The following is a 26,134-nucleotide window of genomic DNA, read 5'->3' as shown; positions in this document are numbered from 1 at the left end:
GTCTCGGCGCGGCCCGGCCCTGTTCTGCCGGGCCCCGCCCCCGCATGTGACGGCCTCTCATTGGCCGGACGTCCGCCTCGGCGTCGTGACGTCCTCCAGCAGGTTGAGGCGCGGCTCGCGCCCTCCTCCCATTGGACCCCGCGCTTCCGAGGTACCCGGCGCCGCGTGACCTTCCTGGCCTGGCATCCTTCTGGCACCCCACCCGAGACCCTTTCGCGTACCCTCTCCCTGCAGCCCCAGAATCGCGCGGCTCTTTACTTCTTGTTCCCCCTTTTCCTCTGCTCTGATATCCACTTCAGCCTCTCGATTCTCTGAGCCTTTCCTAGCTGTCAGATTATTTCCAGCGCCCTGGTTACGTGGCGCTTGCTACGGGAACTGCCACACCTTAGCCAGGTTCTGCACTTCTTTACCGATTCTCAGTAACGCCTCCGACCCGACGATCTACTGAGGACAATGTTCTTAGATGCGAGTATTTAAAACAAACCTCTGAAATAGGACTTAGGAAATAACAGACAAAAATTGTTAAGCCTTGTTTTAGGTATCATTTGTTTGCCTATAAGCACTCCCAGACCGAAAAGATCTAACGTTACCATTTTCTTGCAACACCTTTCTGTTTCACATGTTTTATGCCGCATCTATCTTAGAATGACCTTTGGCTTTTTGAACTTGAGTGTTTAGGATTTTTGAGGGATGGGGATTAAGGTAGGCGGGAGTAGAAAACAGGAAAGGATGGTGGGTTGAGAATATTTTTACAGCCTAAAAAATAAATCGAGCTATTTAGTTATCCGAAGTTTGACTAAGATTGTGTAAACCATGTGCCAGGCACTATTATAAATACTTTATATATATATTTACATATATTAGCCTGTGCTTTGTGAAGAAATAAGGAAGGTTATCAAATACTGGAGCAAGAATTGAACCACCAAAACAATCTGCAGCAGAGGGAACAAACCTACTTTGAATTCGCTGAAGATACCGTATTATGTCATGGCTTAGTAGAGCTTTTGTCCATGAGGTTCTTCCTGTCTGTAAGGTCCTCCGTTCTGTCATTGTAAACTCCTACTCTCATTTCCAAAACCTGTCCAGGCCTGACTACTCAGAAATCTTCCCCCAACACCTCCTCTTACAGAATCCATCACTCCTCGCTTTACGCTACTGTAGTGTAGCATATACATGCTTCTATTATTTTTAGTAACCAGGATACCTTATGGTTTGGCATACAACTATTGTGCCTCCTGATTCAGCCCTAGGGGTAAACATTTGAACCCTCACAAACTAGTCATGACTAGAGCCCAGTAAAAACCAGAACCCAGAGATGTGGACTACCCTCGCTCCAACTCCCTCTCCTGTATGCACACAGCACCTGCAGAGCTTCAGGGGTAGCTGAGAGGCAGTCTGGTGGCTCAGTCTAATGGCAGAGGCAGAGACTGAATGTGGCAAAACTGGCCACGAGTCCCTGATACCTGGAAGGTGCTTGGCTTATTTTCTGAAGTGGACCCCCAACACTGCACAGCTTTGTAACAGGAAGTACTCCTGGCTGAATTCCCAGTCACCTCAGCAGATGAAGCAAACTGCCAGATGCCTATGAGCCACCTGGTGATGGAGGGCGACTCAGGGGCAAGGCAGCAAAGCTGCTCAACAGATACAAAGTGAACAGAGATCAAGCCCCCGCCCACGCCCTAGGAGGGGACCTGCAGAGTGCAATTAGTGCAGTGTCAGTATCCCTACCAGCCAGGGTGGGCCCTTCTGGCCTATTCAGTGTTACCCTGATCCAAGGGCCCTCAGCCTCTGCCAGTTTAGGCTCCAGGTGTCAGATTCCCAAGTGATCAGCTCTCTCCATGCCCAAGGGTGCTAAATCAGAGTTGATTTAGAGCCATCATGGTTCTATTCCACACAGGTGACCAACACCTTTGGGAAAAACAAAATAAGACAAAAACCTGAAAGCACTCTTCTGATACCTTTCTTCGAAACAGAGCTACTTACTTGATCCTCAGTAAGGACTGGAGACTCAACAATTCCGAGATTTTTTTTTTTTTTCATCCTGGCCTGCATAGATATAGTCTCACTAAAATTTAATCACTGGTAGGCACCCTACTCGGAAGAACCCTACTACACTGTATTTTAATGATTTTTTTATTCCTCCTTCCTTACTGAGCTTAGGATGGTAAGATTATGTCTCTTATCTTTTCTATCCCCAGCACCTAGCAGATTTCTGAACTTGGTAATAGTGGCAGTCATCATCACAGTGGTAATGGAAGCAGCAAATCTTTACTGAGTGCTTATTCAACCCATGCAGTGCACTGAATGTGCTCCATGAATGATCCCACAAGGTAGGTAAGTACTCTTATCCTCATTTTTACAAATGTGCAATTTGAGACAGCTCAAGTAACTTTCCCCAAATTGCAGTTCGTAAGTGGCAGAATGGTACTTGATTTCTGCTTGTTGAACTTAACTGTGTCCTACTTAGGGAAAGGCCAAACATACAAAACCAGTCAGTTGATGGTGACCATTTCCACTCTCACTAGAGGAGGATGTTTTTTCTCCAGTGCAAGTTTCTGTGAGGAGAACTTCCTGGCTTCCCTCCCAGCCTAAGCGTTTCTTCTCTGATGATGTAAGGTCAATTTGGGCAGAGTAGCTGAACATACTGGGCTCAGTTCTGCCACCTTTTTCCTCTTAGGAGGTGCAGCCCACAGAGAAAAACAAATTTATCCCTCTCTCCAGGGCTGGCCTGCTCTTAGCCCAGGAATTCAGTATGAGCTCTGCACACCTACCTGGCGGCCAGATCGAAAATCACTCCTGGAGGCCTGTCTCACTCTTGGTTTCCTCTCTCAATGTTTCAGAAGTAGGGAAGAGAGGAGCTCTTCCCTGAACTCTCCGAGACCTCTCCTTGTACTACAGAGTCATCGAAGAGTAGATTTCCACCTTTTCACTGGAAACAGTGCACAGAGGCAAGGCTGGTTAGAAAAGCCAGGGCAGGGAGTGATGAGAACGGAGAGAGTGAAGCAAAACCCAGAAGCTTTCCATTAAGACTCAACCGAAGAGCATTCAAAATTATGGAGAACGGAGTTCCCATCATTGCGCAGTGGAAATGAATCTGACTAGGAACCATGAGGTTGGGTGTTCGATCCCTGCCCTTGCTCAGTGGGTTAAGGATCCGGCGTTGCCCTGAGCTGTGGTGTAGGTCACAGACACGGCTCTGATCCCGTGTTGCTGTGGCTCTGGCATAGGCTGGCGGCTATAGCTCCAATTAGACCCCTAGCCTGGGAACGTCCATGTGCCATGGGTGTGGCTCTCAAAAAGACAAAAGACAAAAATAAAAATAACAAAACAAAATTACGGAGAAGGTGCTTAGCAAATGAATGTAAGTTAATGTCACATAGCCATTTACAACTTGCTTGACCTGCAACTCTCTAAAGCACTCTTGTGATGTGAGTGAAGTGCACCACCACCCACAGGGATGCTAAAACCCTTTAGATGATGGCATCTGGACCTGGCAGGGGACCTCTGCTGGTCCAGAGCAAAGGGGAACTGCCCTTTCGGCCCATTCGTGGACCTTCCTAGGTTTCCACAGTCTGGCTGGAAAACCAGAAAAGGAATACTAAATACGTGCTCCTTGGATTCTTATTTATCCAGCTACATGCTTGCTGTTTCCATCCAGATGTTACACAGGCATTTAAAATAAAGCATCGGTCAAATGGTTCTCTTGATTTTCCTCCAAAAACGTATTCCAGGCTTAATTTCTAAAATATACAAACAGCTCCTACAACTCAATAACAAAAACAAACAAAACCCAATTGAAAAATGGGCAGAAAACCTAAATAGACATTTCTTCAAAGACAACATACAGTGAAGAAAAAGGAACCCTCCTACACTGTTGGTGGAAATGTAAATTTATGCAGCCACTTAGGACAACAGTATGGAGGTTTCTCAAAAAACTAAAAATATAACTACCATATGATCCAGCAATCCCACTCCTGGGCATATTTCCAGACAAAATTATAATTCAAAAAGATACATGTACCCCATGTATCCATGCAGCTCAGTATTCACAACAGCTAAAACATGGAACTGAAATGTGGAATGACAGAGGACTGGATTAAGAGGATGTGACACACACACACACACATACACGTATATACACACATACAGTGGACTATTACTCAGGCATAAAAAAAGAGTGACATAATGCTATTTGCAAGAACATGGATGGACCTAGAGATTATTATACTAAGCAAAGTCAGTGAGAAAGAGAAAGACAAATATCATCACTTATATGTGGAATATAAACTATGACACAATCGGTGGACATTTAAGTTGCTTCCATGTCTTGACTAAAGTAAATAGTGCTGCAGTGAACATTAGGGTGCATGTATCTTTTTGAATTATGGTTTTCTCCAGATATATGCTCAAAAAAATATGCATCACTGAATCACTTTGCTATACTCCTGAAACTAACACAACACTGTAAATGATCTACACTTCAATAAAAAAGAGCACTGATACACAAATTGTATCACTTAGAAATCCATAATTTCATCAAAATTCAAGATAGAACTGAATTTGTTTTGGGTAGATGTGCATCTTCATGTTTCTTAATTCCTACAATAAAGTCATTTTATAGAATAATCATCACATAAAAAAACAATTATGAGGATATTTTTCAGCTTTATAGGAATAAAATTTTTTTTATTTAGTTTAGGTTCTTTCCCCTTATGTTTCATTTTCAAACATAAGCCATCTCTGCTGTCATTTTGTATCCACGGTCAGTTCTAAAGACATGAAGAATAGAAGGGGGGCCCATATTGTGGTGCCATTTCTCTGATTTTTTGAAAAATAATTCCCCATACTTGAAAATCACAGAATGCTGACAGGACAAGCTGACTGGGTGACTGCTTATAAAGTACCTGAGTTTGACCCTCGCATGAATGGACGTGTATCCTTGTTAGACTCAATGCTAATTTTCATGAGGGTGCCAACCCACTGGAGGCATTGCCCCAAATTATTATTTTGTGGCATCTGTTTTGGATCAAATGCAGATTTTTCCTTATGCCAAATTCTGCACTCTGACCCACATTACTACACTGTTACTTTTAACATAGATGCAATGCCTACTAGTTGATAGATTTTGTATAGGGCACATTAAGAGCACACATTTTCTTGCATTTCTTGCTCTTTTCTATGCTTATTAAGCATTCTTAGCCACAAACAGTCTTCAATAATGGCTTATGGTGAAAATCTGGGCATACTCTTACCTGACCAGGGCTGGCTACATAATTTGCTGGGCCCAGTGCAAAATGACAGTGTGGAACACCTGTTCAAGTGCAGGGGAAAAAAGTGCAGTTAAAGGTGCTAATACCATAGTGGTAATGGCAATACATGAGTAACTTGAAAATCACAAAAATAATATTTTGGGGTCCGACATTCTACAATGGTTTATTAAGATGATATCTTGATTGATTATGAAAAATTTCTGGCTCACCTGTTTGCAAATCCATTAAGATTTATTTTTATTTGTTTATTTTTGCTTTTTAGGGCCATACCCGAAGCATATGGAGGTTCCCAGGCTAGCAGTCTAATTGGGGCTACAGCTGCCGGCCTACACCACAGCCGCAGCAACACAGGATCCGAGCTGCGCCTGCAAACTACACCACAGCTCACAGCAATGCCAGATCCTTAACCCACTGAGTGAGGCCAGGGATCGAACCCACAACTTCATGGTTCCTAGTCGGATTCGTTTCCACTGTGCCACAATGGGAACTCCAAATTCATTAAGATTTATACTTTTCATTTTATTTTCATTTTCACCAGGTAAGAAATTCAGGGAGTTCCTGTCGTGGTGCAGTGGTTAATGAATCCGACTAGGAACCATGAGGTTGTGAGTTCAATCCCTGCCCTTGCTCAGTGGGTTAATGATCCGGCATTGCCGTGAGCTGTGGTGTAGGTCGCAGACGCGGCTCGGATCCCACATTGCTGTGGCTCTGGCGTAGGCTGGCGGCTACAGCTCCGATTAGACCCCTAGCCTGGGAACCTCCATATGCCTTGGGAGCTGCCCAAGAAATGGCAAAAAGACAACAGCAAAAAAAAAAAAGAAATTCATTTCAAGCAGTTTATTTCTCAATTGATATGACTGAAGGCAACATCAGTCGCTCTTGGCAAATACAAGATCACAAATGAATTTTGACCATTTTCATTTTGAAAAGGATCTTTTTGCTGATGAAACTGTTAATGTTTTATAGGATATGACAACACCTAAGATAAATTTCTAATGACTTATTTTGAAATATAAATTTCAGGACTTCTACAGTGGTTGATTCCTATGACATTATTTTTCTAAACAGATTTAATTTTTCATATGAATTAGTTTTATGTAAGTCTGAATTTAATTTTAAATATAAATTTACATAATGGGAGTTCCTGTTGTGGCTAAGCAGAAACAAATGTGACTAGTAACCATGAGGGTGTGGGTTCGATCCCTGGCCTCGCTCAGTGGGTTGGGGATCAGGCATTGCCAAGAGTTGTGATGTAGGTCGAAGACTCGGCTCAGATCTGGTGTTGCTGAGGCTGAGGTGTAGGCTGGTAGCTGTAGTTCCAATTTGACCCCTAGCCTGGGAAACTCCATATGCCACAGATGTAGCCCTGAAAAGTAAAAAAAAAAAAAAAAATACATAATGGCATTTTAATGTTTCTTCAGACTTGAGGAAATCTTTCTTGAAAGTTGTGGAAGTCGTAGGAGCAAATGAAAGTGACTTCATGATCTGAGTGTAATTCAAAAGGCCTGTTATGCTTTCTGTTATTGTAGCTTTACCTGTAAGGAAGAAAATTTAATTGCCTTCCTCATTAAAAATTGATTCATTCCCTTTTCACAGAAAAGAAAATCATGGACATAGACTTTTGGTTGCTAAGTGAGAGGGGGAGGGAGTGGATGGACTGGGAATTTGGGGTTAATAGATGCAAACTATAGCCTTTGGAATGGATAAGCAATGGGGTCTATGTCTGTTCACTTGTGATGGAGCATGACAATGTGAGAAAAAGAATGTATACTTGTATGTGTGACTGGGTCACCTTGCTGTGCAGCAGAAAATTGACAGAACACTGTAAATCAGATATAATGGAAAAAATAAAAATCATTATAAAAAAAAGCTATTGGTTCGTTCAAACCTTCATAGGAAAATAATATTTTTTACAATTGAAGTGTAGTTGACTTCAGTAGTATATTAGTTTGGGTTAAACATAATGATTTGATATCTTTATGGGTTTGATATCTACATAAAGTTAGTGTAAAATATTGGCTATATTCCCAATGCTGTACATTACATTCTTGTATCTTACTTTGTACCTAGTAGTTTGTACCTGTTACTCCTCCCCTACCCCTATCCTACCCTTCCTCCCACCCTCACCCCCATCCCTGCTGGTAATGCCTAGCTTGTTCTCTGTATGTGAGTCTGATTCTCTTTTGTTATATTTTGTTTACTTTTTAGATTCCACACAGAAGTGAGAACATGCAGCACTTTTCTTTCCCAGTCTGACTTATTCCAGTAAGTATAATACTGTTGGGACACCCATGTTTTTGCAAATGGCAAAATTTCATGCTTTTTATGGCTGAGTAATATTCCATTCTATATCTCTCTATATATAAACCACATCTTTATAGTGTTCTTTTCTGTAGAATGTGGTGATCTTTACATTTAATTTTTATTTCTACATGTGTGCTTATTTGCTTTACAATGTTGCAGCACTTTTCAAAACTAGAGATTCTGGGAGTTCCCGCCATGGCTCAGCAGTTAATGAGTCTGACTAGTATCCATGAGGACTCAGGTGTGATACCTGGCCTCGCTCAGTGGGTTAAGGATCCAGCATTGCCATGAGCTGTGGTGTAGGTTGCAGGCTCAGCTCAGATCCTGTGTTGCTGTGGCTATGGTGTAGGCTGGCAGCTACAGCTCCAATTCTTGACCCCTTGCCTGGGAACCTCTATATGCCATGAGTGTGGCCCTAAAAAGCAAACAAACAAACAAACCCTAGAGAGTCTAAACCCTTTGAGAATTCTAATGCTTCCCTGATGCGGTTTATTGCAATGTTCATGTATTTTGTCCTAATTTATTGATAAACTTTGCTGCCTGAGTGCCAGCTGCTTCTGTTCCAGTGTCAGGCTGGAGAGCTGATGTCTGTGCAGATGACAGGGATTGGCAAGCTGGCCTCTGCCTACCAAGCCCAGCACTGGCACCATGCAGAGGCCCTTCCCATGCAGGAGCCAGGACTGCCAGAGCTGCTGCTTCTGCTTCTGCTGTTGCCACCACCATCCCTGGTTGCACTGCTCTGTGGCCTGGGTGCACCTGCTGGAGTGCCCGTGGTGCCCAAGCTCTCTGTACCCAAGATGTGTACGCTCTGGTTGTGTTTCCACTGCTCATGTGCAAGTTCCATTGTCCAAATGGACTTCATTTACCCAACACAAGGTCAAAAATATAATTAAGACAGCAACAGCAGAGATTAAACCAAGCCCGGGGCCCTTCTGACAGCAGGGTCCTGTGTGACTACACAGTGCACGTGGTCAAGAACTGCACATGGCTCTACCACCTATGAACTGTCAGGATTTGAACTGTAAGAAAGAGAACATGAGGTGGTGAAGACATTGACAAATTTCCTCTGAGACTAACTCCAGGCAATAGGCTTTTGATAAAGCTGTATCATCTATATCCTGAAATGTGTGCTCCTTGCAAGCAAGAATCTTGTCTTATATAAGCCCATGTGTGCCACAGAACCTACCTCTGCACTTTGCACACAGCAGATGTAAACAAATTCGGTTGAAGAGATAAACTGCTATTCTGTTTTTGGAGGGGTAACATGTAAAGACCTAGACACGTGATCTTTTCCTACAAGTCAGTGAACTGATCGAAGTCAGTGCAAAAGCTCTGGTCTGACTGTCTGATCCAGGAGGAAGAATATCATTAGCCAGCACTGTGTCTCCTGCACCCACCCTCCAGATGGTCCTGAGTGTAAACTGCCTGAGTTTGGCAGGAGCCTTTCTGCCTTTGCCTGGACTTTAACAAGAATCTCATAATTGATTTCCATTTTTTTCTCCTTTGTTTCCTGAGAGGAATTAGTTCTTTTCCAGATCCAAGATTTGGAAACTCTTTACTCAGAGTTTCCAAAGGTGATTTTGTAAACGTTATCTTAGACCTCACTATGAAAGACTCTGACTAGAGAAATCTAACCAGCATTGAGAAATGCTGAAGGAAGAGGCAAAAGGTCTATAATTCTGCCTGCAACTTTTTATTAAAAATTGTCTCCTTAAAAAAAAAAAATTGTCTCCTGTAATAGGTGATTATGGTGCTACTACTGTTCCATCAAGTAGCAGAAGTATGTGCCTTGGAGGCTTTCTCGCTTCACTTAATATATAAAAGCCTGAATTTTATGATACTAAAAGCACGCCTTGTCGAGTCGTGAAAATGGAAGGTAGGCCTGGATCCTGCAGGGAAGCTTCAATAAGTACTCAGTTTACAGGTAACCAGGCACTTTGCCGACCTCCACCAACCAGTGTTAAGGTCTATCCACAGCCTGAAATTCACATTGATCTCGATAATCTGCATCCTATGAGTAAGTACAGTTTATTAGTATGCATGCCAAAAATGGCCTACTTGGATGTTACCTAATCATTCTGACAGACCCTCAGGTTATCAGGTGCTTCTGATTCTAAATTACCACACATTCCAGAGAATGCAATCCAGGGAATGCAAATAAAATGCATCTGAGTTAAGTGCCTATGCCCTTCTTAGGTAAAAGAGCAAGAACAGCAACAAAAGTTAACTTGACAATCAGGAAAGTTGTTTTGAGAAGGGAGGAATATTAAAGCATATAAATCATGATTGTGGGCAGGGTAAACTCTGACTTGTTCTACACATTCTGGAATTCTAGAATGGAAAAACAAAACTCTAGGAGAATTAAAGAGGGAGTTTATAAAAGAGAAAAGGTGTATAATAATTTAGAGGTCACAAGATCTTGTGGCCTCTAAATTTATCATCACTAACCTCTAAGTTCATCATCGCTAACTTAGATTATGAACGAGAGGCTCAAAGTGGATTCAGGTAAATTTATAATAGGTTGATACATTATTAAGAAAAATCAAGAGTTCCCGTCGTGGCGCAGTGGTTAACGAACCCGACTAGGAACCATGAGGTTGCGGGTTCGATCTCTGCCCTTGCTCAGTGGGTTAACGATCCGGCGTTGCCGTTAGCTGTGGTGTAGGTTGCAGACGCGGCTCAGATCCAGCGTTGCTGTGGCCCTGGTGTAGGCCAGCAGCTTCAGCTCTGATTCCACCCCTAGCCTGGGAACCTCCATATGCCGCAGGAGCGGCCCAAGAAATAGCAAAAAGACAAAAAAAAAAAGAAAAGAAAAAGAAAAATCAGGAATTTTGATGTCTCCTCCATCTCTAAGCATTGAGCTTGATTTCCATGGAAGGCACGCATCCCTAACAAGTCTGACTCTCAGAAATGCAGACTCTGGAGCATGAGCATGAGGAGAGGGACTCCATTCCTTCTTCACTGCCTCTCACCAACTGCTGTCATCTCCAGCTGCACCATCACCCTGAAATCTCAAGTTTACTTCCATATCTCAAAAGTAAAATCATGGAAGGAAATCCAATGGACAATTTTAGATGAAAAAGGAAAAAGATGAATTGGAAATACAATGTGGCCATGATAATGAGGTGAGGGGGAGATACAGCATCCTGATTAATCCTGATAAACTAATTTCCACCCTTTCCATTACTCTGGGCCACATCTGTACTGCAAATGACCTACTCCCACCATTTCAAAAGCTATAGGGGAACAAGTTCCTGCTATTTAATTAGATTGCATGGTTCCTGTGGTGTGGCTTTTTTTTTTTTTTAAATCTCAAAGACTTTAAGCAGGAGTTCCCGTCATGGCGCAGTGGTTAACGAATCCGACTGGGAACCATGAGGTTGCGGGTTCGATCCCTGCCCTTGCTCAGTGGGTTAAGGTTCCGGCGTTGCCGTGAGCTGTGGTGTAGGTCGCAGACGCGGCTGGGATCCCGCGTTGCTGTGGCTCTGGTGTAGGCTGGTGGCTACAGCTCCGATTGGACCCCTAGCCTGGGAATCTCCATTTGCCGTGGGAGCGGCCCAAGAAATAGCAAAAAGACCAAAAAAAAAAAACCAAAAAAAACAAAAAAGACTTCAAGCAAAAAAAATAAAAATGGAGTTCCCGTCATGGCGCAGCAGAAACGAATCCGACTAGGCACCATGAAGTTGTGGGTTCGATCCCTGGCTTCGCTCAGTGGGTTAAGGATCCCGAGTTGCTGTGGCTGTGGTGTAGGCCAGCAGCTGTAGCTCCAATTAGACCCCTAGCCTGGGAATCTCCATATGCTGCAGGTGTGGCCCTAAAAAGCAAAGCAAAAAAAAAACCTTTGTACAACCTTTGTGGGAAAAAAATCACAGCTGGAGGAGAAGGGGGATCAGGGTGATGGAGGAGGAGGACAGTGGAGCTCCCCTCCTCACAAATATATCACAAATACACCTGCAAGTGCTGGGAGTTCCCTCTGTGGCTCGGAGGGCTAGGAACACAACATAGTGTCCATGAGGATGCAGATTTGATCCCTGGCCTCACTCAGTGGGTTAGGATCTGGCATTGCCATGAGCTGTGGTGTAGGTCACAGACGCAGCTCAGACCCTGTTTTGCTATGGCTGTGGTGTAGGCCGGCAGCTACAGCTCTGATTTGCTCCTTAGCCTGGGAACTTCCATATTCCACAGGTGCAGCCCTAAAAAGCAAAACAAACAAAAAAACCCAAAACAAAGCAAAACCCACAATGGAAGTATAACCTCACACCTGTCAGAATGGCTATCTTTGAAAAGCCTACAAACAATAAATACAGGAGAAGGTGTGGAGAAAAGGAAACCCTCATACACTGTAGATAGAAATATAAATTAGTGCAGCTACTCTGGAAAACAGTATGGAGAGTCCTTAAAAATCAAAAATAGAGCTACCATATGATCTAACAATCCCACTCCTTGTTATATATCCAGGAAAAACAAAAACTCTAATTCAAAAAGATACATACACCTCAATGTTCATAGCAGCACTATTCACAATAGTCCAGACATGGAAACAACCTAAATGTCCATCAACAGATGACTGGCTTAAGAAGATATGGTACATACATACAATTTTACTCAGCCATAAAAAGAATGAAATATTGCCATTTGCAGCAACATGGACGCACCCAGAGAATCTTACACTCAGTGAAATGTCAGAGAGAGAAAGAGAAATACTGTATGATACCACTTTTACATGGAATCTAAAGTAATGCAAATGAATCTATATGCAAAGCACAGACTCACAGATGTAGGAAACTTAAGGTTATCAAAGGCAGGGTACAAATTAGGAGCATGGGATAAACAGATACAAAGTACCACACATAAACAGATATGCAACAAGGATTTCCTATATTGCATAGGTAGTTACAATCACTATCTTATAATAATCTATAATGGAATGTAGTCAGAAAAAATAATTGAATCACTATGCTGTACATGTGAAATTAATACCAGATTGTAAATCAACTATACAATAAAAAAAGAAAAAACCACATAGGGTAAAACTTACCATCTTAATCATTTTATGTGTATAGTTCGGTAGTGTTAAGTACATTCCACTGCTGTACAAAGATCACCAGCACTTTTCATCTTGCAAAACTGAAACTTGTTGCCCATTAAACAACTCCCATTTCTCCCTCGCTCTCAGCCCCTAGTGGTTACTGTGCTACTTTCTGTTTCTATGAATTTGATTACATTTTTTTTTTCTTTTTAGGGTCGCATTCATGGCATATGGAGGTTCCCAGGCTAGGAGTCAAGTTGGAGCTACACCTGCTGGCCTATACCACAGCCACAGCAACGTGGGATCCAAGCCAAGTCTGCGACCTACACCACAGCTCATGGCAGTGCCACATACTTAACCCACTGAGTGAGGCCAGAATGAACTAGTCGGTTCCTAGTTGGATTCGTTTCCACTGCACCACAACGGGAACTCCTGAATTTGATTACTTTAAATACCTCATAGCATCATCCAGAATCTGTCTTTTTGTTGAACAATTTTTTTTTTAAGCAACTGTATTTTTCAAATTTTCCAAAGCAATAAACTTAGTTTTTAGGGGGAAAAAAAAAATCCTGGTTATTCACTAGCAGACCACAAGGTAATAGGGCTAGAGATCAGGAAGTCAGAAATCTCAGTGGTGATTTTTTTTTTTTTTTAAGTTTAGAGGAGAAACAAGAATTAAAGATACAGGCTTCAAGTTGAAAAGTTAGCAATGTCCTCTTCAAACACGTTTTTAATCTTGATATTTTGAAGAAAAAAATGCATTTATTCTAATCTCCCATAAGTGCTATATTTCTCTTATAAAACCTAATAAAACTTTGTGTGGGATTGTAGCAATTTATGGATTCCTACGCAGTTTTTTTTTTTGACTGAATTTCATTTTATTTCCTCCTTACTATATTGTTACTGGCTTTTTGGTTGTATAAATGACAATGGATATCTGCTTTCATACATGTCAACATGAACTATACTCATAGCTTTGTAAGGTAGATATTGTTGCAATTCCCCTACAGAGAAAAGGAAGGAAATCAGTGATTTATGCAGATAACAGTGATAATAGAAGCATCATTTAATAAATATTTACTGAGTGTCTACCATGTGTCAGACAGTTTTCTAGTGCTAGCCCATACACCTGTGCCCCAAATAATGAAACAAAAACAACAAAACCTGCCCTCCTGTGTCTTACATTCCAGTGAGGGGAAGCAGACAATAAAATCATAAGCATAAGTCGAAAAGCACATTATAGACTTTTTTAGAAGATAGTGTATCAGTTGGCTATTGCTACGTGACAAACCATCTCAAAACTTGCTCAAAACAGTAAGGACTTACTATTGCTCAGGAGAGCAGAGATGAAAATGTGCAGAGAGGGTTAGGATGCAGTGTTCAACAAGGTCACCATATTGAGAGGGTGACTGTGGCAGGTGGCCTCTTGGATGGCCTCACTGGTCCACACCTTCCTCATAATCCTGCCTGTGTAATTGCCATCCTTTGAGAGTCAGCTGGACCTCATGACTCCGTCTCACAAACAGACTCAGAGACAGTGATGTGACATCACTTATAAGATGAGGTCTTCCAGCTTGCCTGCCCTGACAGAAGCTACCCCATGCTATGAGCTGCCCCATGGAGGGGCCCATGTGGCAGGGAACTAGGGGAGGCTCCCGGCCCTCACTTCGTAGCCCACGAGCCTAACTGAACCCTGTCAACACCAGGGGAGCTTACTGAGGGGACCTCAGCCCCAGTGACATCCTGACTTCAGTGAACCCTTGAGGCAGAGGCATGCAGCTAAGCTGTACCTGAAATCCTGACTCACAGAGACTGTGAGAGATGTTTGCCATTTTCTGCTGCCAAGACTCAGAGGACTTCATGACACAGCAACAAACACCACAATGACTTGAAGGAGGTGAGGGAGCTAGTCGTGTGGCAAACTGGGGAAGAGAAGTCTATGCAGAGGGAACAGCCAGTGCAAAGGCTCTAAAACAGGAGCATGCCTGCTATGCACACAGAACAACAAGGAGGGCAGTGCGTAGGAAGAGGGAATGAGAGGGAGAATAAGAGGTGAGAAAGACAGATGACTGGAGGTCAGGTCATACAGGAAGCTAGTGGGTGATTGGAGTAACTCTGGCCTTAGTCTGAGAGAAACTGGGAGCTGTTGCAGGGTTTTGACACAGTAATGATATGATCTATGTTTTTGAAAGATCATTCTCTTGTGCTGAGAATCAGCTGGAGGGAATAAGAGAGAAGCTGGGGATCAACTAGGAATCTGCTGCAGTCAATTAGTCAGGAAATGGTGGCAGCTCATAGTTATGGTGACAGGGACAACTCAGGATGGAGAACCACTGATGGGCCATTAGAGAATGAGAAGAGTCAAGGAAGACCCCACGGTTTTCAGTCAGAGGAAGAAATGGGAAACTAGAGGAGGAACAGGTGTAGGGGATGAGGAAAACCATAAATTCACGTTTAATGATGTCAAACTCGAGATATGAATTACACCACATAGAGATGGTCAGCAAACAATTGGCCATGAGTCTAGGGTTGAGGAGTGATGTTTAGGCTGGATATATATATATATATATATATATATATATATATATATATATATATATTCAGAAGTTGTCAGTACAAAAATAGTGTTTAAAATCATGAGATTGTGTGAGATCAGCACCTATTGATAGAGAAAGGGCTCCCGAGTGGGTGAAGAGAAGGGACCAGTAGGGAAACCTAAGGAGGAGCAGCCAGGGAGACAGGAGGAAAACCAAGAGTGTGTGGGGTCCTGGAGTCAGTTCAGGGAAGTGTGGCAAGGTGAAGTTACCAACCAGGGCTCTATGGCCAGAAGAATTCTGAGAAGTGACCACTGGGTTGAGCATGGTCCCTGGGGACATGAAACACAGTGTCAGTGGAGCTGTGAGGACCAGATGAAAGGGAGCAGGTTTAGTGGTAAAAGAAAAAGAACTGGAGCTAGAAGACAAAAATAATATTTCTAGTTTGGTTGCAAAGGCATCATAAAAATAAGGTTATATCTGGTGAGGGAAATGGGGTTAGGTTTTAAAAAGGTATTTGTCTGCTGATGGGAAAATGGAGAAAGGGCAAAATGTTGTTGATTTAGTAGAGGAAGAACAGCTAACCAATGTCTTTGGGTAGAATCTAGTTAGTGCTCAAGGAGAGGGCCTGGCTTTGAGTAGGAATCCTGAGAGACTGTTTATACTTTCAGGAAAAAAAATATAAATGACTTCGAAAAGAGCAAAAGATATTACTGGTGTTTTGTCTAGCACACCCTTCAGGTTATCTGCACCTTGTCTTTGAGCTATTTTACAACTTTGTAAGTCATAGACAACTGGTAGAAATGCAAAAAATTCTTTTCTGTAGATATTAAAATGAATTTTGTCCAATGAGGCACATTTCCCACTCCCACTACAGAAGCTAGTTTTGCCTCCATTAAGCAAATTCATTTTGACATGCCTCATCATCCACACATGTGTCTGCTCTGTGAAGTTCTTCTTTGAACTGGTTCTAACATCTTTGGCACATGTTCATTTTATATTTGTATGAGCATGATTGTATACCCTTTTTTATAAAAGTATCCTTTGACACTAGTAACGAGGGCAGACAGTGTTTACGGGCAGATGCTCAGGTGGGTGGAGGCAGTGGTGGTATTCGGTGGAGGTTCTCTTCCAACAGCTTTATTTTCCTGAGGACAGAGATGTGACAGTCAGCAGAATGGCAGAGTGAATGGACTAGGGATGTTTAGTATGACAGCAGCATTGAGGACCCCTTGAGGTAAGCGGCCATGAAATAAAGAGGGCTGTTCATTGTGACTATTTCCCCAGCCACAGTTCAGCCACACAGGTGCACACACAAAGGAGGGAGGGTGGAATTTAACCAGGGTGTGGCTTGGATAAATCTACGGGAAGAAGCAATGTGGGAAGGCAAGAGCGTTGGGGGTATATACAAATGCATGATTAGAGTGCTTGACTTGGAATTTAAGCAGGGTGAGGAGGTAAGAAAAGACAGAAGAAATGAAGACAATAATAATGTCATGATATCAAAAGACTGAATGTCCCAATGGGGTAGAAAGACTGTTGGAACTGCTGAACTAGAACAGTGAGCTGGAAAGACAAGAGCTGGTAATCAGAGAAGCAGAGTATTCTACGTGGGCTCAGCGTCCCAGCATCTGCCTTACCTGCAAAGCACTAAACTCCTCTTTTTGTGTGGAAAACACAGATGATTTGCATGGAGTGCCTAATTTCCCTTCTAGTTTTATTCTTACAGTCTTTCTCAATGAGATGATTCCATGAAATTAAGTCTGGTTTCAAGAATGAATAGAATCTGCAGACAGACAGGCAGCATGATAGCAGGCCTCTACAGAAGGTTGTACAGTTTGTGCACTGCACAAAGGACACCAGGTTGAACAGTGAGTGGGCTGAGAGCCAGCTCAAGCTCTGCTCACAGAGCTGTAGTCCAATCACCAGTCACCTTTTGTGCCCACAGAGGTTCATGCACTGCTCTCATGGAGATGAGCCTAGAGTAATGACTCTGCTAATTCACAGAAAGATGCTATGTGGGTCAAGGAGCCCTGATTAAAAACTGTACAAGGGCTGAGAGGGCTAGACTCAGGAAGCAGATCTGCCTTTCTGCAGAGATATCCTTTGTTCTCTTAAGTGCTCAAGTGCTCACAGTCTTTCAGAAGAAAGAGATCTGCTCTTATAGTTTCTCAATTATGTGCATGGAGGGGGTTCCTGCCATCACACAGTGGTTAAGGATCTGGCATTGTCTTTGTGGTGGCTTTAGTAACTGCTGATGGGTTCCACCCCTGGCCCAGTGCAGGGGTTTAAGGATCGGCATTGCTGCAGCTGCAGCTCAGATTCAATCCCTAGCCCAGGGACTTCCATATGCCATGGGTGTGGAAAAAATTATGTGCATGGAACAGCTCTTTATAATGTTTTTACTTGAATAATTAAATTTTATTTTCCCCCACATGGATAGGTGGTTTTCTAGGTCATTGGTTTTTGAGAAAAATGATGAAGTACGCATCATGTGAATTATTTAAAGATTCCCTGCCACCTTCACTGTTTCTTATCCATTTGTCAAAAAAAACCTTAGAAGGCTAAACTAATATGAGATACTGATAAAAATCAGTTAAATATTTTTTTCTGCTAAACAATGTGAGCAAGTGGGCAAAAGTTGCCTAGATGGGTGTAAAGAATTTCTACTTGTTGATTTACTATTTTAAGATCTTTAACATATCAGTTCATTTTGAGATACATTACTTATCAATGGTCCTTGAATTTTCAGGTAACTTTAGTTATGCTACTGTTTCCATCTCCTTAAACTATCCATTAAGCATTACATAAAAATTTCAGCAAAGGGGCTTTATGTTTGTTTTTTTTTTTAATAGGAATTCTAGCAATAACCACTCATTGAATACAGAACAAAGTTTTGTGGACGAAATAATCCATGCTCACTGAAAGCAGATGTTAGTACAGAAGATGAGCGACAATTTGGAAACTCGGAAAAAAAAGCTATTTTCAGTTTAGTTTTAATCCAGTTTTAATCTATGAGGTAGTTTAGGATCATTTCCCCAAATTTAATAGTAACAGACAAGGAAAGATTAAAGCTATTCCACTGAGCCAATAGGAAAATCAAGAATCCCCGCCCCAAGCTATTTCTGGATTATCCATGTGAAGAATCTGCAAACTCCCTCTGGTGCTCTCCCTTTAGGCACATGGAATATTTTCACCAACACAAAGAGCAGTGCTGATTGTGATCTTGCAAGCACAGCACAATTCTCAATTATCCTCCAGCTTGAGCTTTCAACAAAGACCATGGGACTTTGTTCTGAACCCCATCACTGCTTTCTTTTCTGTCTTCATTGGAAGTGTGATGTTTGGGCAAGGAAGAGGGCACTGGGAACGCTCTCCCGCAGCTCGTAGGCTCCATCGCAGGGGATAGTCATCATTTTACTGAAAAGTACAATGCAATTCCAGAAGAGCCACCAAATTCCTAGTCTAAGCTGGTATAAAATTGTATGCTAAACAAAATACATTTTTCTCCCCAAATAATATGCTACTAAAAATTATTCATGACATTTGTGTGAAAATTAAGACGAAAATGCAATACACTGTACATTTCTAGTGCAGAAAGTTGTGTTCCTGAGTCCTGGTCCTAAGGATGGCAAATCCAAATGATAAGTGAAATGAATATGTTGCTTATTTGAATAGACTGAGCAGCTGATGGAAGTGGTACTTGATTGTTGGAGGAGAAAATGCTACATCAGAATTCTAAGAACTTTAGAATATGCGGTGATATACATATATTTAAAGTCAGGCTAAAAAGAATTTAATAGCTTTGGTTGACTCCTCCAGGGATGGGGGAGGGGAGGACTTAGGCTGTAAATTCCAGACATGGAATGAGGTTGATAATGAGGTTCCTGCACAGTATGGTACATCTCACTGCAAAACTTTAGTACCCAGTAGACTACAATGAGACATCTGCGTAAAAGGAAGAAAGTTAATACCTCAGCCAATAAGCCAGTAAATCTTATGCTGTGTGGATGTGCAGTTTTTACTGTGTTGCTCAGGCTGTGGGATTATTTTCTATGTTCACATCATGCATTTATATACACTTGATTTACTCAAGGGCATTTTCTTTAACATAAGCTATTTTAAGTGTAAACTTTATTTTTTATTTTTTTTCAATTTTCTTAATTTTATTACATTTATAGTTGTACAATGATCATCACACCAAATTTTATAGCATTTCCATCCCAAACCCTCAGTGCATCCCCCCCAACCCCCAAACTGTCTCATTTGGAAACCACAAGTTTTTCAAAGTCTGTGAGTCAGTATCTGTTCTGCAAAGAAGCTTATTGTGTCCTTTTTTAAGATTCTACATGTAAGTGATAGCATTTGATGTTGGTGTCTCATTGTCTGACTTCACTTAGCATGGTAATTTCTAGATCCATCCATGTTGCTGCAAGTGCTGTTATTTCTTTCCTTTTAATGGCTGAATAATATTCCACTGTGTGCATGTACCATATCTTCTTTATCTACTCCTCTGTCGATGGACATTTAGGTTTTTTTCATGTCTTGGCTATTGTATATAGTGCTGCAAGAACACTGGAGTGCATGTATCTTTTTGAGTCATGGTTTTCTCTGGATAGATGCCCAGGAGTGGGATTGGATTGCTGGATCAAATGGTAATTCTATTTTTAGTTTTCTGAGGAATCTCCATACTGTTTTCTACAGTGGCTGCACCGATCTACATTCCCACCAACAGTGTAAATAGGGTTCCTTTTTCTCCACACCCTCTCCAGCACTTATTGTTTGTAGACTTTTTGATGATGGCCATTCTGACTGCTGTAAGGTGGTACCTCACAGTATTTTGATTTGCATGGATGTGCACTTTTTACTGTGTTGCTTGAGCATTTTTCGGGTATTATTTTCTATGTTCACACCACGCATTTATATCCACTTGACTTAATCATGGGCATATTCCTTAACATAAGCTATTTTAAGTGTAAACTTTACATATCTTTGTATTTATCCTATTAGAATAAACTCAGGCAGACATTCATCCAATTTGAATAATTACGCATGAATAAGGCTACAGCACTATCAAATTAGGCATTGTAGGTCAGTTCTATTCATGAAAGCTTTTTATGCAAAAATATAAAAATAGGAGTTCCCGTCGTGCGCAGTGGTTAACGAATCCGACTAGGAACCATGAGGTTGCGGGTTCGGTCCCTGCCCTTGTTTAGTGGGTTAACAATCCGGCGTTGCTGTGAGCTGTGGTGTAGGTTGCGGACGCGGCTCGGATCCCGCGTTGGCGTAGGCCAGCGGCTACAGCTCCGATTCGACCCCTAGCCTGGGAACCTCCATATGCCACGGGAGCGGCCCAAGAAATAGCAAAAAGACAAAAGAATATATATATATATATATATATATATATATATTATTTTCAGATGCTTTCACTTCTAAGGCACTCCTTCGAAAGGGATGTCACGAAAGTATTAAATAAAAGAGGTTTCCAACTTTCTGTTAGGCTATGATTTGAGGGGGAGATGACTATTGATAATTAGCTAACAGAAATCTTTGTGGTAATAAGTGAAAGAAAAAACTAATTCCAATAAACTCATTTTTCCCTGAATCCCACTGGTAGGAAATTACACATTGTTGTTATTTTCAAAGGCTCTTCTGCCTTGACTGAAATGTGACAAGCAGTTACTGAGCACCTCCTATTGCTTATTGTGTGGTCTAGTTAATTTGTCTGCAGCAAAAACAAAGGCTCTGTGTATGTTTCAAACTGTTTGTATGTTCTTGGTTAGTTTGTTTTGGGAGCAGCTTGGAGGGGTCTCCAACTTGTGAGCAGTTTGTTGGTTTTATCAAGCTCTTGGAAAGCAAAGCACTCCCAGGTCTGCTGCAAGTACTTCTTCTCTGAAGACTCATCTTCGAGGAGTAGTACTTTGCTCATTCAGTGAGGACTTTTGGGTACAGAAATGGAACAGAGAGTTTCAAGCAATTCTGAAGACACTGGACTTTGTGGTCCTTAGGAACTGAACCTGTCACCTGGTTTTCATTCTTCATGACTGAGGTTTTCTTAAAACACAAATGGCAGGAAAACTCTCCTATGCTTTGGGTAGGAGACGAATTTGCTTCCGCAGAATTTGTGACTGAGGAAAGCAGACAGGGCCAGGTTGAAGAACACATATGTTACCACAAGCCACCACGTCAAGCTGTGGAATCCAAGCTGACAGCCCTGGAAATGTAGATCACAAGCTCTGCTAAGTAGTTAGGGGAGGAAACATATTCAAACCAGTCTCCAAAAGGGATACAGTCAATGACCACTCCTGAAGCGGAAAAAGAAAATACCCTGAACGTTGAAGTTGCTAAAAGAAAGTTTTATTATTTCACTCCCCAAATAATTTATAAAAACTCATTTAGAAAAGGGTGTCACAGACCTGTGCAAAGCACCACGCCATCACACCCCCAGTCAGTCTACTCCATGTTAAAAAGTCACACGCTTGGGTGACACTAACAACTGTAAAGAGCGCAAAGAAAGCCTGTTTCTCCAACAGTCCTCCAAGCTAGTAATTAAGAGCTCAGACTTCAGTCAGACCTCACAAGTTCAAATCCTAGCCGATCATGTATAGGCTGTGTAACTTTAGGTAAGTTGCTTAATTAACCTGTGCCTCAGGTTACTTATCTGTCAAATGAGAATAAGAGTGTACCTACCTCAAGTCAGTACTGTGAGGCGACATATAAAGCACCCAGGGCAGGGCAGGCACAAAATAAGCACTCGATGAATGCTGAACAGTACTATTCCACCTTTAATATCTCAGAAAGCCTAATAAAAACCTGTGATAAGGCAACACATGCTACCTAAAAAGATTTTTTTTGCTTTGGCTGGAATGTTACTAACTCAGAACAGTAACACTATTGCTCACATCCTGGTTAAACACACAGATGCAAGGTAGCCCCAGAGGTGGGCAGGGAACAGTCAGAGAATTCAGGGCTAGAGTGGTTTTTCCACACAATGCTCTCATCTCATAGACGGGAAGATCAAGACCCAGAGAATCTCACCAAAAATGAGTATCTGATAGATTCATCAGCTAGTTAGGGCAGGAAAGAACAGAGTAAAGGAAGAGGCATAACTAACTTCTAGGGCTAAGACTTGCATGAAGCCATTCCAAGGGCCATCTCACCTGCTTTATTTTTCCTGAGCTTCCCCAGAATGACGTGGCACTTGTATTTATGGGCAGATGACCAGATAAGCATCATCTGCTGAGGATATGGAACCACTGAGCTTGCATCAAGAGGTCCCGCCCCATCACAGAGACTACACAGTTATTAGCCAATGCTGCAAAATTTCAGAGGCTCAGAGAATCACACAAACATAGTCAGTAGAACAGCATTATCTACCTATTTTGTTCCTCATGACTAGAAAATCATCCTGATGTAATTTCCCAAGTCCAGAGGGGATAACACCGAGTGGTGGGGGAAGGAGGTGTGCTCCTCAGCCCAGGGCAGCCCCCGGGTACCGAGGAGAATTCCACACCAACCTTCTCTCTCTCCTTCTTCAAGTGCCTCAGACACAGAGGTCAGCTCTGTCTCTCACTCTTGAGATGCACTCTTATATGGTGAGACTATTTTGCATTTTTATTTCTAGGCTTGGTCTTTTTTCTTGCAGTCTGCTGTCAGAAAAACGCTTTCTAAAGGATCTCACTCTGAGCCACAGCTAGGGAAATCTTGAATGCTGACTTGACTGGCTCTGGCCAATGAAGAAAGTCACTGGAAGTAAAGGCTAAGGGTGGTGTCTCAAAAAGAAAAGAAATGTAAATGGCAAGATAAAAACCAAAATGGTACCCCTTTCTGATTCAAGAGAACCTAGTCAGAGAGATTTTGTTCCAGGGGTAGAAACACTCAAAGCATCATCTTCCTCCTTCTTTTCCAGCTACCAGGAAGATGGGAGACTGCAGGTCTTCTAAGGACTGGCACCAGAAAAGCAAATTAAGGACTTCCTGATGCTCAGCAGGAAGCACTCAGGCTAGTTAGGGACTTGACTGAAGAAACCAAACTGCCCACTGGCAACAGGCAAGAGCCTTAGGCGCTGGAGCCAAGAGGGAGTCCCTACAAAGTTGATTCAGGTGAGAGAACCAAGGATCAAGCTCTTCCAAATGGTACCTGGAGGCAGGACTCAGATGAGAAGGGTAATGGATGCGAACATCCACCTCTGTTAATTTCTTTTAAAAACTTACTCTTTGTAAATAATCTACCATTGTCTCTTTGTTTACTAGGTTTAGCCATTTAACTGAAAAGTTTTATTTTCATAAGTTAAAGTAAACAGAATATGAAAAACATTCTTTTTCTTTTTAGTGCTGCACCCACTGCACATGGAGGTTCCCAGGCTAGGGGTCGAATCAGAGCTATGGCTGCCGACCTACGCCACAGCCATAGCCACACCAGATCCTGCCACGTCTGTGACCTACACTACAGCTCACGTCAAGGCCAGATCCTTAACCCACTGAGCGAGGCCAGGGATCGAACATGCAACCTCATGGTTCCTAATCAGACTTGTTTCTGCTGCGCTATGATGGGAACTCCTGCAGGATTAATGTTGAAGCAAGAGCCTGGGAGTTCACATCGCTGCCAATTCACCTACTCTAAAGGCAGAGAAATTATGTCTGAAGGAGAAAAGATTTGTAAGAGTTAAGCTGGAATTATAACACAGAAAAGAAGTGACAGGCAGGCTTCTATTTACTGAGGGTCTAATCTGTGTAGTATTTAATTATCTGCTTATTCATTAGTTGCTTATGGAGCATCTTGCTGGACGTGGTGTGGATAAATCAGGGAAGATCTCAGCCCTTATGAACTCACATCCTCGCAGCAAGAGATGCAACAAGTGAGAAAAAAATCAATAAGCAAAAGATAATTTAGGCAGAGGTGGCCTCTGAAGAACAAAAGCCAGGACAATGTAATGGGGCATCACAGAGTCCAGACTGGGGAGGCCCCTCTAGGCTTTGAAGACAAGGAAACCTGAAGACCTAGGCAGATTACAGCTGCTTTCTTTCCACTTTCACAAGAACCCTCTGGACGTCCCTAATTCCAGGTGAAGGCTCTGAGGCACAGGGAAGCTAAAATAATCCAGAATTCAGACTCAGACCCATGGGACTTCCAGGCCCGTCACCCATCAGACCCTGTAGCTGGCTGATGCCCAGGTGTACTCTCTCAATGAAGCCCTGAGCCAGCCCTCCCCAGACCATCCCCGATGACAGCAGGTGAGGGACAGGTGGGTGAAGCACAGTTTTCAGAACCCTTCAGAAAGGAGTGTTCAAAAGCCATTTTGCACCTTTCCCTGACTGCTTCTGCAGAGGGAGGCAGAAACCCGGGTCGGCCAGTAGAGGGAGCTCCAGGAGGATGTGTTGTGTTGACAGACCAGGTGCTGCTCAGTGTCCTGGAAAGTTCCTTTGGGTGAAAACCTAGGACGGTCCTCCAGGAATGACAGCTCAGACCGTGACAATGACAAGACTGCACAAGGAAGCCAGAGCCGAAAGCTCAGGGAGGAAAAACTGACTTAAGTTCAGAGAAATTAGATGGAGATAGTGGCTGAGTGGCTGTAGCCAATAAATAATCGGAATTGAGAAAGATCATCAATAAGCTGTACTCGAAAATTTTTGCTAGAGCCAGGGACGCCTTGGATTGTCCTGCAGCAAGAGAGAGGATGATTGAGGCCCCTGACTGCAAAACCAGACCTGAGGAGGAAGCTCACTGATGAACACGGGAAATACCCAGCCCCTGGTCTCACTTCAAGAGGAGGGACTGGGCAGCTCTAGGACACAGGGAGAAAACAGTTGTGAATGACCTGCCCTGTGGTGTCTGGGCTGATGGACACCAAGGGCGCAGAAGAAGTTACCCTCAGCTCTAAAAACTCTTTTCACTCTTCCAAAAGAACTTGAATTCTTTAGGATAAGCATGCACAGTTTTTATAAAAAAGAGGTTGTGTATGTTTCATATCCAATCCTCCTCCCCCCAACCCCAAACTCACATTTCATTTCCCTGCATAAATAAAGGTCATGATTTTGCCTGCCTTTCCTGGCTGGTGAGACCTGAGAGGGGGAAGACAATTCTGATTTACCTGGGTGCTCACTGGTCCTCTCCCCCAGGCTCCCTCACTTGAAGAAAAGTTTTGTTAGACCGGGTATAATCACAAAACTAAATGGCTCCCTCCCTCCTCTTCAAATCACAACTACTCACCAGGAGCTCAGGCCACCCCTTCCTCCTCTGCAGCTCCAGGACTTCAAGCTGTAGTAATCCCCGCCCCTGCCCTGCCACCTGGCTGGCAGACCTGCTCTCCTGTCTTTGGGTGTGTCCCCTGCTTCCATCTGACTCTTTCCTCCACAGGAACCCACCTACCTCCCTACCATCGAGGGACACCTCACAGTCATTTCTTCACCCTTAAAACAGGCCTCCTGAAGACTCTGCACATACTTCTTTCCTGAAGGCATTCTGCTCATGTTGCGTCTCCCAGGTTTTGGCAGCTGTGGTTAATGTGATGTGTGACTGTGTGATGTGTACCCTTGGGCATGTCGACTTTTTAAAGCTACAATCAGAGCCCCAGCTCCTCAAATGCCAAGTGCACTGGGCGCGTCTCATACTTTCAAACTTCCAGAACTCTTTGTGCAGCACTTAGCCGGCGTCCCTCCAACCCCAGCAACCGCGCACTGTTCCAGCAGCCCATTGGCACTTCGCTCAGCACAGTTAGGCTGATGAAGACGTGGTAGACAAGCCCAAAACAATCCTGCACAACGTGAACCGTCACCCTGGAAAGGCACGGACATAGAAGCACTTGAGCCGTCTCTGTGGCTGTGCAGCCACGGAAACACTGGCCCTGAGAGGGTAGACAGCACCAGGCCACCCCCTCCAATTCAGAACCGAGTGCGCTCAGCTTCTCCCTCCAGGACTAATTCAGAGTTCTGTTTCCAGAGTATTAGACAAGACTAGAGCAGGGAAGCTGCCTGAGATACCAGTCTAACACCGCTTTT

The 26,134-nt window shown here is 42.9% G+C and overlaps 1 long non-coding RNA gene across 3 annotated transcripts; it reads left to right on the top strand.

The window, feature by feature from the left end:
• Positions 1-37: 37 nt before the first annotated feature.
• On the top strand, positions 38-26,134 carry LOC125137734 (uncharacterized). Of its 3 annotated transcripts, XR_007137493.1 has the most exons (5): positions 38-151; positions 2,199-2,334; positions 7,479-7,535; positions 23,047-23,239; positions 25,494-26,134. It is a non-coding gene; the product is annotated as an uncharacterized LOC125137734 (long non-coding RNA). The 3 variants fall into 3 exon arrangements; XR_007137494.1 differs by lacking the exon at positions 25,494-26,134 and having other exon boundaries at positions 23,047-23,363; XR_007137495.1 differs by lacking the exons at positions 23,047-23,239; positions 25,494-26,134 and adding an exon at positions 8,141-9,290.

Source organism: Phacochoerus africanus, chromosome 10, assembly GCF_016906955.1.
Source record: "Phacochoerus africanus isolate WHEZ1 chromosome 10, ROS_Pafr_v1, whole genome shotgun sequence".
In the NCBI taxonomy this organism is placed as follows: Eukaryota; Metazoa; Chordata; class Mammalia; order Artiodactyla; family Suidae; genus Phacochoerus; species Phacochoerus africanus.
Note: the sequence above shows the minus strand (reverse complement) of the source record. Positions and strands in the feature narration are given on the sequence as shown.